This window comes from Palaemon carinicauda, chromosome 29 (assembly GCF_036898095.1).
Source record: "Palaemon carinicauda isolate YSFRI2023 chromosome 29, ASM3689809v2, whole genome shotgun sequence".
NCBI classification, from domain to species: Eukaryota; Metazoa; Arthropoda; class Malacostraca; order Decapoda; family Palaemonidae; genus Palaemon; species Palaemon carinicauda.
In genome coordinates, this window is record NC_090753.1 from 85,083,898 (window position 1) to 85,098,392 (window position 14,495).

Consider the following 14,495-nt stretch of genomic DNA (forward strand, 5'->3'; position numbering starts at 1 on the left):
GAGGAACATCATCATGACCTTGTACTGTACATTATGCTATACACAGTGAAGAAACATAACTTTGTTCCGACACAGATACAAACCTTCGCTTTTTATTAGGGTATTACTTTCGGCAACGCTGAAAACCAGCCAAGACAATTTTAGTGAGGGATAATTACCCCATCCGCTAGTTAGCGGGAGGCGGTTGGGGTAGACTAGCTACCCCGCTCACTCACACCTGTCGGTTTAGAAACCACTTTTACTTTTGGCTCGGTAGAGTGTAGACGTGCCGTCTCTCTCTCCCGTTAACAACCTGCCTTGACTTTATTGCTTTTCCTTTTTCTTTTGTGTGTGTCGGTGTGTGTATGGTTTTTGTCCCGCTATGCGGACATGTCCTGGGATTGAGGGCCGCCGCTGCGGCACCTCCATGTCGTCCTTGGAGACAGACCCACATCTTTTATGCCCGGCTTTCCGGGGAACTCAGTGTTCGCGGGACAACACCTTTTCCGAGTGTAGGGAGTGGCCTGCCTCCCAGTGGGAGAGGTTTGCACGTAAGAAGAAGAACTCTAAACGCTAATCTTCACTTTCGGGGTCTTCCTCGAAATCAAAGAAATCGCGGGCTTCTGCTTCCTCTACGCCCAAATCTCTGCCCGAAGCTAATCCTCGACCAGGCCCTTCTGGGGTACGGTCGAGCAGTAGCACAGGGCTTGTGACTCCAGGTCAACCCTGTGGGATAGACGAGGATGACGGCTCCCCTAGTGAGTCAGCTCCTTCTCTTCCTCTAGGGAGCGCCTGTTCCTTGCCAGACCTTGGGTCTGGTTCCAACGCCGAGGAGTTAGCTAACCCACCAGGGGCGGTGGCAGGGCTCTCTCCAAGGCGAGCTTCCCCCTCGGGGAACATATCTCTCATTCGCGAGAGAAGATTGCCTCTGTACATCGGCCCTCTCCTTACGCTTTAGGTTCTCCTCCAGGGGCGGAAAGAGAACCTTGTTATAAGCGTAGTTCTCCTTCGGGCGAACTTTCCTCCCCTGCGGAGGATTTATCTGTCGATCTTATTCAGTCTCCCCCTCGGGCGGAGTCTGTTGTACGTTCCTCTCCGGAGGTTCGTAGAGTGGAGGGGTGGGTAACCCCTCTCCACCCCGGGTGTTCTCCTCCTCCGGCTGTGAGGAGACGTCTTTTTGAACCTGCTGGTTCTCCTCACGTTGACCCTTCGGGGTCTCGTGGCGATCACCCTTTGGGCTGGCGTGATCGTGAGTCTTCGGACTCTAGTCATGTTGATCCCGCGGGTTCTCATGACAGCAGGAGTCCTTCGGGAGGAGGAGGTCGTAAGTTCTCGCACAGGCGGGCCCCTCAGGCAAGGGGAGACGATCATCCCCTCGCAAAAGACCTCTGGAGGAGATTAGGCATGAACCTCAGGGTAGCCCCCTGCAGTTCAAGAGGCCACGGGCCAGGCCAAAGGGGGAATGGAAAAGGATTCGTCCTTCAGGCCCCAAGGAGGATAGGGTTACTTACTATGGAGACTCCCTCCCTTCTTTACCGGTCGAGATAGTGTCTAACGAGGCACGACATGCGACCGGACGGGATTCATCCCGTACGGCAATGGACTTACCTTCCACCCATAAGCTGACGGAATCCTCTAGGCCCTTGGGGACAGAGGATCTCCGGCCTCGTAGGAGGGAACCGAAGGATTTGTTCATCATTCCCAAATCCTTGGCCAGGCTTTCTTCCTCACTGCCTCCCAGGCAGCCGGAAGCAAGCACCTCCCCGATAGTCTCCCTATCCCCAGTCGATACAGTTGACGACTTCGACCCACACCGGGCTCCTATGGATGAGAGCTTGGACGTGGAAGGGCAGAGCGATCTCGAGGACGACGCTCTGCCAGCAGCCGCTAGCCCTAGGCTTACAGAGGATGAGAGGAAGGAGTCGGAACACGCCTTCTGACAGGTTCTAGCCTGCATCCGTTCCATCAATGGACTTCCAGATCCATCGGCAGCCCCTCTAGATGGAAAAGAAACGGTCCTTGACCAGTTCTATGGCACTCGGAAACCTCATAGGACCAGTGCAGCTTTGCCCTGGTCAAAGGGGTTGAAGAGTGCCAAACAGAAGGCTGTGTCTCAGGCAACTGGTTGCACCTCTTCTCTCCGCTCCAACTCGTCCTCCAAGCTTTTACCTCCTCCGTATGTGTTTCAGAGGAGGTACTACGAGATCCTCGGAGAATCCCATTCAACGCTGCCTCTCGACCACTCTATAGAGGCACTCTCGAAGGCCACCCCCTTCGAGAAACTCTTGGGACTTCCCGTCTCCTTTTCGGCCTCTGAAATCCTAAACCAGGCAAAGGTGGCGAAGTACGCCATGCAAGCTACTTCGTGGCTGGATTTCTGGTTAGGATCCTTAGGACAACTGATGCGGTAAAAAGACCTGTCTCGAGAGTCCTCCAGGAAGTCTTTGGAGACTTTCCTTTTTTTCCGGCACTCGGGCCATCGAGTTCCTCTCTCATCAGGTAGTGAACCTTTGGGAAAAAGGTGCAAAGCAGGCCTTTCACAGCAAAAAGTCCTTCCGTGGGGGAAAGGGTAAGAAGGGATCTGGCCGAGGCCGGTCCCAATAAGACAGGCAATCCTCCCATTTGTCCACCTGTGGGGGGATGTCTGCAAAGCCGCTGGCAGAGGTGGCTTTACCATGGGGCCGAACCCTGTACGGTCAAGGTGATTCGTTCAGGGTATCGTATCCCATTCACGCTCTCTCTCCCTCCACTGACTCGAGTGCTGATTCCATTGAACTCCTGTATGAAGGGATCCACACAGGAGTTTGCCCTCAGGGCAGAAGTCCAGTCTATTTTGGAGAAGGACGCTCTCCAGGAGGTCCTAGACGGGTCCCCAGGCTTCTACAGTCGACTCTTTCTTGTGAAAAAGGCGTCTGGAGGCTGGAGACCAGTCATCAACCTCTCGGCCCTGAACAGGTTTGTCGAACAGACACCTTTCAGGATGGAAACGGCCGACACAGTCAGACAAGCGATAAGACCTCTGGACTTCATGTGCACTCTAGATCTGAAGGACGCATACTTCCAAATCCCAATTCATCCGTCTTCCAGGAAGTATCTGAGATTCATGTTCAATTGGAAGCATTACCAGTTCAGGGTGCTGTGTTTCGGTCTTTCCACAGCACCCCAGGTATTCACGAGAGTATTCGCCCTAGTATCATCTTGGGCTCACAGAGTCGGCATCCGTCTCCTAAGATACTTGGACGACTGGCTGATTCTGGCAGACTCGGAGGCGGCCCTTCTCCACCACCGAGACGAGCTTGTAAGGTTTTGACAGGATCTGGGGATCGTGGTAAACCTCGAGAAGTCTCAACTGCTCCCCTCTCAAGAACTGGTATACCTAGGCATGCGATTAAACACCCTAAGGCACAAAGCGTTTCCATCAGACGAAAGAATCCAGTGACTGAGGGAGATAGCACAGGTCTTCCTCAGTCGGGAAGAGCTCCCGGCGCAGGATTGGATTCGCCTTCTCGGTCACCTCTCTTCCCTGACCCGACTGGTCCCCAACAGTCGCCTCAGGATGAGATCCCTCCGGTGGCGACTAAAATCCCAGTGGAAACAGCACTCCGATTCCCGGGATCACCTAGTCCGCATAGGGCTAGAGGAACAGTCGGACCTCAGGTGGTGGCTGGTGGAGCCGAACCTCTGCAAAGGGGTCGATTTTCTCATTTCTCCCCCGGAATTGATGCTGTGTTCGGACGCATCAAAAGAAGGGTGGGGGGCTCACGTGCTGCACCATTACATCTCCGGCCAATGGTCCGAATCAGAAAGGTACCAGCACATAAATCTCTTAAGAGATGAGGGCAGCCTTTCTGGCCGTCAAAAAGTTCCACCAGGTCCTGGAGGGGCACTCCGTGGTGCTGATGAGCGACAACACCACGGTAGTAGCTTACCTAAGCAAACAGGGCGGTATTTTTTCGCAGCAGCTGTGCCATCTTGCAGTAGAGATACTCAGATGGGCAGAAGACAACTCGGTGACTCTATCAGCTCACTTCATTCCAGGCAAGCGGAATGTGCTAGCAGACAAGTTGAGTAGAGCGACTCAGATAGTTGGCACCGAGTGGTCTTTGAATCCTCTGATAGCCAACAAAGTCCTGTCTTTGTGGGGTTCCCTGACGGTGGATCTGTTCGCAACGGCCCTGAATTTCAGGCTCCCGTTGTACTGCTCCCCAGTCCCATATCCCCAAGCTCTTTTGGCAAGGTGCTTTTCAACAACGGTGGATAAACCTGGATGCTTACGCGTTTCCCACGTTCTGTCTGATGAAAAAAGTCCTCAACCAGGTATGAGCAAGCAACAATTTGCAAATGACCCTCATAGCTCCGCTATGGCATCACACACAATGGTTCCCGGACCTTCTGTATCTCCTCACGGAGATCCTGAGGGAGCTTCCTCCACAACACGACCACCTCAAACAACCACATGCCAACATCTTTCACAGAGCCGTAGCCTCGCTTCGACTACACGCCTGAAGACTATCCAGCACCTCCTCACACAGAGAGGCTTTTCGCAACCGGTTGCGAAAAGAATGGCTGGACACCTCAGGAGATCCACAGAGGCAGTCTACCAGGCGAAGTGGTCAGTTTTCTGTGGTTGGTGTCGTGGAAGGGGTATCTCTCCCCTCGATGCCTCTGTTCCAACTATAGCGGAGTTTCTTGTATACCTTCGGGACGAAAAGCTTCTCTCGGTCTCGGCAGTCAAAGGCTACCGCTCAGCCTTGAGTCTCGCATTTAGACTGAAAGGAGTCGATATTTCCTCCTCGTTGGAACTTTCTTTGCTCATACGCAGTTACGAGCTTACTTGCCCCCAGACAGAGCTAAGACCTCCCCCTTGGAACGTGGTTCGGGTCCTCAGCTCTCTGAAGGGCTTCCCCTATGAACCACTACGCCAGGCCTCAGATCGCCACCTCACGTGGAAGATGGTGTTCCTGCTCGCTTTGGCTTCGGCCAAGAGAGTCAGCGAACTTCATGGTCTATCTGCTGATGTCTCCCACTCTAGGAGATGGGGGGAAGTAATCCTCAACTTCGTCCCTGAGTTTGTAGCAAAGACTCAAAATCCGGGTGTGCCGGACTCCAGGTTCGGCCCATTTCGTATAGAGAGTCTTCATTCTGTAACCGAAGATCCAGACCAACTGTTACTATGTCCAGTGAGGAGTCTGAGGTGTTACTTGAAAAGAACAGCAAAAGCTCGCCCCGTGTATGAGCACTTTTTGTCAGCACGGGGAAGGTCACGAGGAATACTATTTCCTCCTGGATAAGGAAAGTAATTGAATACGTTCTATATCCAGATCCTCCTCTGTCCAATCGACCCAGAGCTCATGACGTCAGAGGCATTGCACCGTCTCTGGCGTTCAAGAAAAACTTTTCTGTGGCACAGGTATTGCGAGCGGGCGTGTGGAAGCGTCAGACGACCTTCACAGCCCATTACTTGAAAGACGTAACCCACAGGAGCATGGAAACTTTCTCCATTGGTCCTGTGGTGTTCGCACAACAAGTGATTTAATGCCTCAGGCTCCTTGATGGACAAGTAGCAGAGAGTTGAGGGCTGAGGTTACCCGGGTTAGTCTAGGGTGAATGAAAAGAATGTCTGGCTCACTTCTTTCTTTCTCCTTCTCCCCCCCTGGGGAAATAACTCTGTAAGACCGAAGCATAGCTGACCTCACCTCTCTACAGGTAAGAATCATTTCCCTTGTGCATCCTTGGTATGAATGAATACTTTGTTACGTCACCAATAGCTCTTGAGGGAGGGTATTGGATATGTCTTAGAATCCTCGAGGTCCTACGTGAAGACAAGCCACGAGTCTCTCTCATACAAGCTTCTGCAGGCCGCTATCAGTGAGTTACCTTGTAACTACTTTGATTTTAGCGAGGGTAGGGTTCCCTCTATTGATCATAGATCGAAATAGAGAGGACCCCGGGTCATTACCAAGGCCAGTTGGTAAGGACTCCCTCCCTCCTAAGAGTAAGTCACCCTAATAAATAGCGAAGGTTTGTATCTGTGTCGGAACAAATAACAAATTTGGAAATAATTTGTATTTTTCCTAACATACAGACCTAAAGCTATTTATACAAATTGGCCCGCCACCCTGTCCCCGAAGAAGTCCTGCCAGAAAGCAAATGTGGTTTCTCAACCGACAGGTGTGAGTAAGCGGGGTAGCTAGTCTACCCCAACCTCCTCCGGCTAACTAGCGGATGGGGTAATTATCCCTCATTAATATTGTCTTGGCTGGTTTTCAGTGTTGCCGAAAGTAATACCCTAATAAATAGCTTCAGGTTTGTATGTTAGGAAAAATACAAATTATTTCCAAATTTGTTATTTCAACCAAGGAACCCTTGAAATTAGTACCTTGGGTTACGAGTTTACCTCGTTCTGGGAGCGAACTCGCAACCTAAAATGCTTGTATCCTAAAAAACTCTTCCCAAAAGAAATTTGATGCATTTAACCCGTTCATAAGTACACACTTTATACACGAATCTTTATAGTTTTTGTAATGGTAATTATTGAAAAAATGTAACCTCTAGTATCAGAAATTAATCAAAATGAATAATTGACCATGAAAATACAAATCTGACATTATATAGCACTTTACATTTGAGGAGAGTTGTGGCTAGTTTGAGGGAGACAAGAGAGGAGGAGGGGGAAGGGGTTACTGTATTGCTTGTGAGGAGAATCTCCTTACATGAGCAGTTCTGGTTAAATATCTGTAGTTCTCTCTCTTGGATGATGTACACTATCACTAACGGAATCACTTAGTTTCTGCTTTATGAACATTTGTTTGTTCCGTAACCGAAATACAAACCACGCTATTTACATTGGGTTTACCTTTTAGCGCAGCTGAAATGGCGAGCCATTAGAATTTAACGAGGGTGTATTACCCCCGCGCTAGTTAGCGGGGGGGGGTAGGGGAGTGGTAGCTAGCTACCCCTCCCCCCCTCACACACAGATGAATGCTCACTTTCACTTTTGGCTCGGACTGTGACAGACGTCTATGTCTTGGTCCTCTCTTGGCAGCCATTGTTTGTTTTGTCTTTACTTAATCGCTTACTTTTCTTTTACTCAATATATATGTAAACATGTTTTCATGTTTGTATATATTTGTTCCGACACGAATACTTCACCTCGAATTACCTCTTTGGAGGGTCCTTGACCTCTCTCTCAAATTCGACCAAGATTTCCCGCGCTACCCCCCCTATCTCGCTCCCGATAGTTACTACCCCCGCCGCCAGGATAATTCCTTCGGCCCGGATTAGGGCAGGTCACTGCTTTTCCCGGGTCGGGACCTCATTAAGTTCTTGGTCGTGAGATCCGAAGCATCTCACTCTCTCGTTTTAAATCTTTCGATCAGCGCGTTGTGTTCCCACGTGTTCCCAGTTTACGGACTTGTGTTTTTTCTGCGATAGTGCGTTTTCGCAAAAGTGTCCTCAGTCCGTTTCCCTTGTGTTATCCAGACTTTTCTGTAACTCGTGTGCGAACGATGGAGAACGTGCGTCGTTGTCCTGGTCCTAGAGCAGGAAAGTCGTGTGGGGCTTTCCTCTCTAAACCAGAGGTGGACCCGCATTCTCTTTGTTCCACGTGTAGGGGTAAAGTTTGTTCCTCCTCGGACACATGTCCCGAGTGCGTGAATTGGGACGGAATTCAGTGGGTACGTTTTGGGACTAAGAAAAAGAAGTCATCTAAGCGTTCCCCAAAGAAAGTGAATAGTGTGACTTCCTTACAGTCGGTCAGTGATCGGTCCGACGAAGCCTCGGCCTCTCCGTCTCCTTCGCAGAGGAGTGGCCAGCAAGCCCCCAGTGTAATTGTGACCCATAGTGTCCTCCCAAGTGAACCCAGTGTGACGGAGGAACCAAGGGCTGGCCCCTCGGGAGTAAACGGAAGGGCCGCGAGTGTTTCGGGCGGATCGGGCCACGTGGCAGGGGAGCACGTTTCCTCGGATGACCCGGTATGGGACAGTGTGGCGGTCTCGGTCTCCCCCCCGCCCTCGTGGGCCGGTGCGTCGGGTTTCCCCCCACCAGAAGAGAACCACTCGAGAATTCGTCGACCGAGTAGCGACTCCTTCGGTTGGAAATTACCGAAGACTCCAGGGAGGTCTCCGCTGAGGATGGATGTATCCCTGGGTCCATGGCCTTCTAGTAGGGGCGGAGTGGTCTCAGTACCCTCGGTATCCACGGCAGTTCCCGAGGACTTTCTCCAGCGCCCGGTCTCGGACGATCGGCGGCGAAGGGCCTCCCCTGCGCATCACTCTAGCAGTCGTCACGGGAAGAACGTGGCGCCCTCGGACTCTTCGGAAGAAGGCTCATCCTCCGAGGGAGAACGCAGGGAAAGGCGGCATCGTAAGAGAGCGCGGACCGATAGCGATCGTTCTCGCTCTAGGTCGAGGTCGCGGCACGGTAGGAGGCGCCCACGCTCTCACTCCCGTAGGTACAAGAGGGAAGTCTCTCCCGGCGGCGGCGAATGGTTTTACGTGCCCCCAGGAGACTCCAAGAAGCACCGCTCGCCAGACTCTCGGTCCAGTGATCGAGCCTCCAAGTTGTCACTGCCTACATACAACTTGGAACCGCTCGACCGGCCACGCAAGAAGGACCTCTCGATCAGGCACAAGTCCTCGAGGCCTTCGGTTCACCCCACCCGTCGGGAGGAAGCGCGCTTCCGAGAGGACAGCCCGACCGAACCAGCCCAACCGGGTCGGACGTCGAGCGGGAAGGACCGGTTGCCGGATTCGGGTCTTCCCACCGGGACCGTGTCCTCCGCGTCCAGAGCCTTGGCCCAGTCGAAAGGCCTCCCTGGGTCGGTGGCACCCGCCACACGGCGAGACCCGACCGGGTACGGTGCGCCCTACGGTTGCGGGAGGGCCTCCCTGGGACCTGGTAGGGAGAGGCCAGTCTACCCCCCAAGCACGGATCCCCCCAGCCAAGCCGATACCTCGATCGACGGAGGCGAGGCTTCCCCGTCGGAGGACTCCGCCTACAGGAAGGTGGTAGCCCGCATCAGGAGGACTCATGGGATTCCTGAACCCGAGGTGCCGAAGGTCAATACCTGGAGGTCGAGCCTCTTGAGGTACACACATCGGGACGTCCTGCCGAAGTCTTCTCTGGCCCTGCCCCTCGCCCCAGACCTAGTACTCGGCCAGGAGTACATAGATAACTTGGTGGCCAGCACTGCGGAGGCCCCCAGGTCCCAGAGTTCCTCCAAACTCCTCCAGGGTCTGAAACTACAGGCCAAAATTTATATTCCAGAAGGACGTCGCCCGGGTCCCTGTAGAGTGGACTCAGCCGTAGATGTCCTAGGACAAGGCGGCTCGGACGAAAGGGCCGGCTCAGCCCCTGTGTCCTTCTCGGCTTCTGAAGCAGGCATGATGGAGGAGATGTCGAGGGACATGATTAATGTCACTTCATGGCTGGACTGGTGGGCCTCCACGTTACTGGATGTACAGGCCTCCACAGACCCCGACGACCCGGAACAACAGAGTCTCCTGTCGGACATTATCACTTCTGGGGGGAAAGCGCTAAAATTTATGGCATACCAGGCTCTCTCCCTGACGGCCAACTGGGTCCTCCGGAAGAGGGACACAGTGCTTTCCAGGGTAGCAAGGAAGATCCCAGACAGACAGGCGCGAGCCATTCGCACCCTACCCCTAGGAGGAGAGTCCCTGTTTCCTTTGAAGGAATTGGAAGAACTGATGGAGAAGGTGTCCAAGAGGAGAGAAGTCAACGTCCCTAAGCACTCATCCTCCAGGAGACCTCCGTATAAGAGGTCAGCCTCGGATAGGACCGTGACCCCTCAAGCGGGTCCCAGCTCTTCAAGGAGGGACGCCCACTCCTCTTCCTGGTCATCATCTCCTCAGCCCTCCCGCAGGGGAACTACAGCTTCTACCAACTCCTTCAGGTCGGGTTACTCCGCCTCGAAGAGGGGCAGATCAGGCCGCTCCTCTAGGAGAAGGTAGAGGGAGAGGCCCCCTACTCCCGCCCAAGCCTCGGGTTGGGGGATGCCTCAGACCCCATTGGCAAGCATGGAAAACGTATGGGGCGGATGCTTGGACGGTGTCCGTCCTGAAAGAAGGCTACAGGATCCCCTTCATAGCGGACTCACCCCCTCTGATCCCAGCCACCCAAACAGAATGGTTAGCTCCCAGGGACCCGTTGAAAAGGGCTTCCCTACAAAAAGAAGTTTCCTCCATGTTGGAAAAGGGAGCCATGGAAGAAGTCCTTCTCCCAGGGCCAGGCTTCTACAGCCGCCTGTTCCTGGTGGAGAAAGCAACGGGGGGGTGGAGACCGGTGATAGACCTGTCGGCCCTCAACAAGTTCGTCAAGAAGACGGACTTCAAGATGGACACCCCAAAATCCGTCCTGATGTCCTTGAGGGAGAAAGATTTTATGATGACGGTCGACCTCAAGGATGCGTACTACCAAATTCCAGTCCACCCGTCGAGTCGGAAGTTCCTCCGGGTAAAATGGGGCTCCCAGATCCTGCAGTTCCGGACCCTCTGCTTCGGACTGTCGACGGCCCCTCAAGTGTTCACGAGGGTCTTCGCGACAGTCTCAGTATGGGCTCACGAACGAGGTATCCGCCTCATCAGGTACCTGGACGACTGGTTGCTCCTTTCCAGTTCAAAGGCCCTCTTGGAAGAACAAGGAAGGGACCTCCTCCGGTTCTGCAGGAGTCTGGGAGTCATCATCAACCTGGAAAAATCGAACCTAACTCCGTCCAACAAAATGGTGTACTTGGGGATGACGTTGGACACCGTGCAGGGGAAGGCCTTCCCCTCGGAGGACAGGATACAGAACCTCGTCAAGATCATTCAGCCGTTCCTGTCGGGGCTTCCCAGGAAAGCGAAAGACTGGCAGAGGCTGATAGGCCACCTGGTCTCATTAGAGAAGCTAGTTCCCCAAGGGAAGTTACGACTCAGACCCGTAGAATGGAACCTCAAGGCTCTATGGTCCCAGACAGGCTCTCAGAAAATATCGATCCCAGTCCTTCCGCACACGGAAACAGCCTTGAAATGGTGGAGATGCCGGTCGAACTCCCTCAAGGGGATGCCCCTCGGGTCCTGTCCTCCCGAGTTTCTCCTGTTCACGGACGCCTCCAGCCTAGGGTGGGGAGCCCACCTGAGGGAAGAGACAGCAAGCGGGACCTGGTCAGAGACCGAAAAGCATCACCACATCAACGTCCTAGAGCTAAAAGCAGTACAAAAAGCATGTCTGCACTTTGCAAGTCGGTTGAAGGGAAACACCGTGGCCCTAATGTGCGACAACGCCACGGTGGTAGCCTACATCAAAAAGCAAGGGGGCATGAAGTCGAAGGAACTGTGCGACCTCACTGTAGACATCTTGCACTGGGCGGACGAACACCAGGTAACACTGCTTGCAAGGTTCATCCCCGGGAAAAAGAACGTGCTAGCCGACGGCCTCAGCAGGGTAGGTCAGATAGTAGGGACGGAATGGTCCCTACAACCAGCGGTAGCCAGACTCATCCTTCAACGATGGGGCTCCCCGGTGATAGACCTATTTGCAACAAAGCTCAACGCCAAGTTACCGGTTTATTGCTCCCCGGTACCAGACGAAGGAGCAGCCCTAGAAGACGCCTTCCAGCACAGGTGGGACAACCTGGACGTTTATGCCTTTCCCCCCTTCACGCTGCTAAGACAAGTGCTCAACAGAGTAAGAACCGCCCAAAACCTAAAGATGACTTTGGTAGCGCCCTGGTGGCCGGAGAGAGAGTGGTTCGCGGATCTGAAAGACCTGGCAAGCCATCCGCCATGGCCTCTGCCCCCCAGGTCAGATCTACTAAGTCAACCGCACTTCCTCAGGTTCCACGACAACCCTCTCTCTCTTCGCCTTCACGCCTGGAGACTATCGAGCGACTCCTGAGGAAGGAGGGGTTCTCCTCCCCCACAGCTAAGAGGATGTCCCTATATCTAAGAAAATCCTCTACCGTAGTCTACCAGGCGAAGTGAGCCGCCTTTACGAAATGGTGCGCGACAAAACAAATAAGACCTCTCGAAGCCTCGGTCCCTGACATAGCTGATTTTCTAGTGTATCTTAGGGATAAAATAGGAATGTCAATCCCAGCTATTAAAGGAGTGCGAGCAGCCTTAGGCCAAGTCTTTCTCCTGAAAGGCATCGACCTAGGGACATCAAGACATATAGGGATGCTGATTAGGAGTTTCGAACAATCCTGTCCTCCCCAAGCCAGGAGAGTGCCTAGATGGGACCTGGCCAAGGTCCTGAAAATGTTGTCCCTTCCTCCCTTTGAACCGCTCAGAGATATCGGGGACAAAGATCTCACCCTCAAGACAGTCTTCTTGCTAGCCTTAGCTTCGGCTAAGAGGGTAGGTGAGATCCACGGTCTCTCCTACGACGTGGCACACTCCAAAGGGTGGAAGGAGATATCTTTCAAGTTCGTACCCTCCTTTGTAGCTAAAACTCAGAACCCAGCAGTCTGGGACCCGAGGTTCGAAGGTTTCTCTGTTCCGGCCATTCCCAAGACAGGTAATACGGACGACCTGAAGTTATGCCCGGTCAGGACGATCAGGAAGTACCTGGAAAGGACGGCCCATCTCCGTCCAGGTGCCAAGAACCTCTTCGTCTCTTCAGGCGTTAATAAGAAGCAAGTGTCCAAGAACACTATTTCCTTCTGGCTGAGACAAGTCATCTCTAGGGCTTATGAAGAAGACAAGGTGGCGGTACCAGGCACTCCCCGTCCCCATGACATCAGGGGCCTGAGCACGTCCTTGGCCTTTGAGAGAAATATGGCAGTGGGCCAGATCCTGCAGGCCGGCACTTGGTCACACCAGTCGACCTTCACGGCCCACTACCTCAAAGACTACTCAAGAAAGTCTTTGGATGGATTCTCCATTGGGACAGTCATCGCCGCCCTCCAAGCTGTGTAGTGGCAGGCTGGAAGACGTCCCCAACAAGTGAATAGACTCATCCCTACTTCTTCAGGAGAAGTCAGTAGAGAACATGTCAAGAGTAAGACTTAAATTATAAGAGTAAGTTTTCCACGGCTACCCCCTAACCGCTCTCTGTACCCCCGCATTACGTAGCCCTCCGGCCACCATGTGCCTAACCAAGTGGCAGAATGGCTCTCCCGCCTCCTAAAGTGTAAGTCCTCCAAAGAGGTAATTCGAGGTAAAGTATTCGTGTCGGAACAAATGAAAAATTTTAAGTAATTTTTATTTTTCCTAACATACTTACCGAAGAATTACCTCTGAAGTAATGGCCCTCCCTTCCGTCCCCGAGTGCCATTCTTCCATTGCCAAGTCGGGCTTAACGGAGAACTTAATGAGGTCCCGACCCGGGAAAAGCAGTGACCTGCCCTAATCCGGGCCGAAGGAATTATCCTGGCGGCGGGGGTAGTAACTATCGGGAGCGAGATAGGGGGGGTAGCGCGGGAAATCTTGGTCGAATTTGAGAGAGAGGTCAAGGACCCTCCAAAAGAGGTAATTCTTCGGTAAGTATGTTAGGAAAAATAAAAATTACTTAAAATTTTAATCCGTAAGTTTCCTTTTCAGATTTGTGTGTGTAGTGTACGATATCTACGTGGTGTCCTCGGCAGTTAGGCCACCGCGGCGTAATTTTATGGGTGGCGATCGAGTTTGACTTCGGTCTCTCTCTCTCTCTCTCTCTCTCTCTCTCTCTCTCTCTCTCTCTCTCTCTCTCTCTCTCTCTCTCTCTCTCTCTCGAGGTCCTTCACCCTTTTACTACGTGTTACTACGCCCTTGTAGCTTCCTTTCCGTGTGGGGGGGTTGCTACGCCGTACGTTTGTCTCAATTAGTTTATGAATCTAATTGTAGTTGTTTTTTTCAGCTTGTAGAACGCTCCCCGAAATTCGTTCTTTCTTTAGTGTTCATTCATTTTTAAATTACATAATTACATAGTTTCATAATTATAATTGTTATATTCTGTTTTGGTTACAGCTCTCCTTCCGTGAGTGTAAGTGGTTGTGAGGGCACGTGCCTGTTGTGTAATTCTTGTTTCCTCTCCCTCGGGATTCCTCTTCGGAGCCTTCCCGTGGGAATGAATGTGTACTAATGATTTTTGTTTTATTGTTTTACAGTTACCGATCTAGTTCGTTTCTATAATATGGCAACGGTGTGAGCTGTCATGTTGAGGCCTGGGGATTCGGCTGTTGCTGCACCCCCCCCTTGTATTTTCGTCAGGGGCGTGTCTCCTACTGGAAGTACTCCCGTGACGACGGACAGCTCTCCAGTTCATTTTAGAACTCTCAGGAGGCTTGCCTCCTTGGGCGGGTAACTTTCCTTCCGAGGGAAGTTTTTCCTGTCCAGGCTCAAGTTTTTCCCCTTTTGGGGGGTTCTTCTCTTGCCTTTTTTTCGTGCAACTATGCTCTTGGTGCTGAGCGGTCACACCTGCAGTTTCGCTCAAGGGGCTGGGCAACTGCAGGAGCTCCTCTTCGGAGGATTGCTCCTTTTAGGTCACTGGCTGACCAGTCTTTTCTACGAAGTGTTTCTCTTCGTTCGCGAGAG

General features: G+C 52.7%; 1 protein-coding gene across 2 annotated transcripts in view; it reads left to right on the plus strand.

Annotated features, from left to right (window-relative positions):
• LOC137622301 (UDP-xylose and UDP-N-acetylglucosamine transporter-like) overlaps positions 1–14,495 on the plus strand; it is a 117,487-nt gene that overhangs the window by 32,174 nt on the left and 70,818 nt on the right. The gene's annotated exons all lie outside the window — the stretch shown is intronic.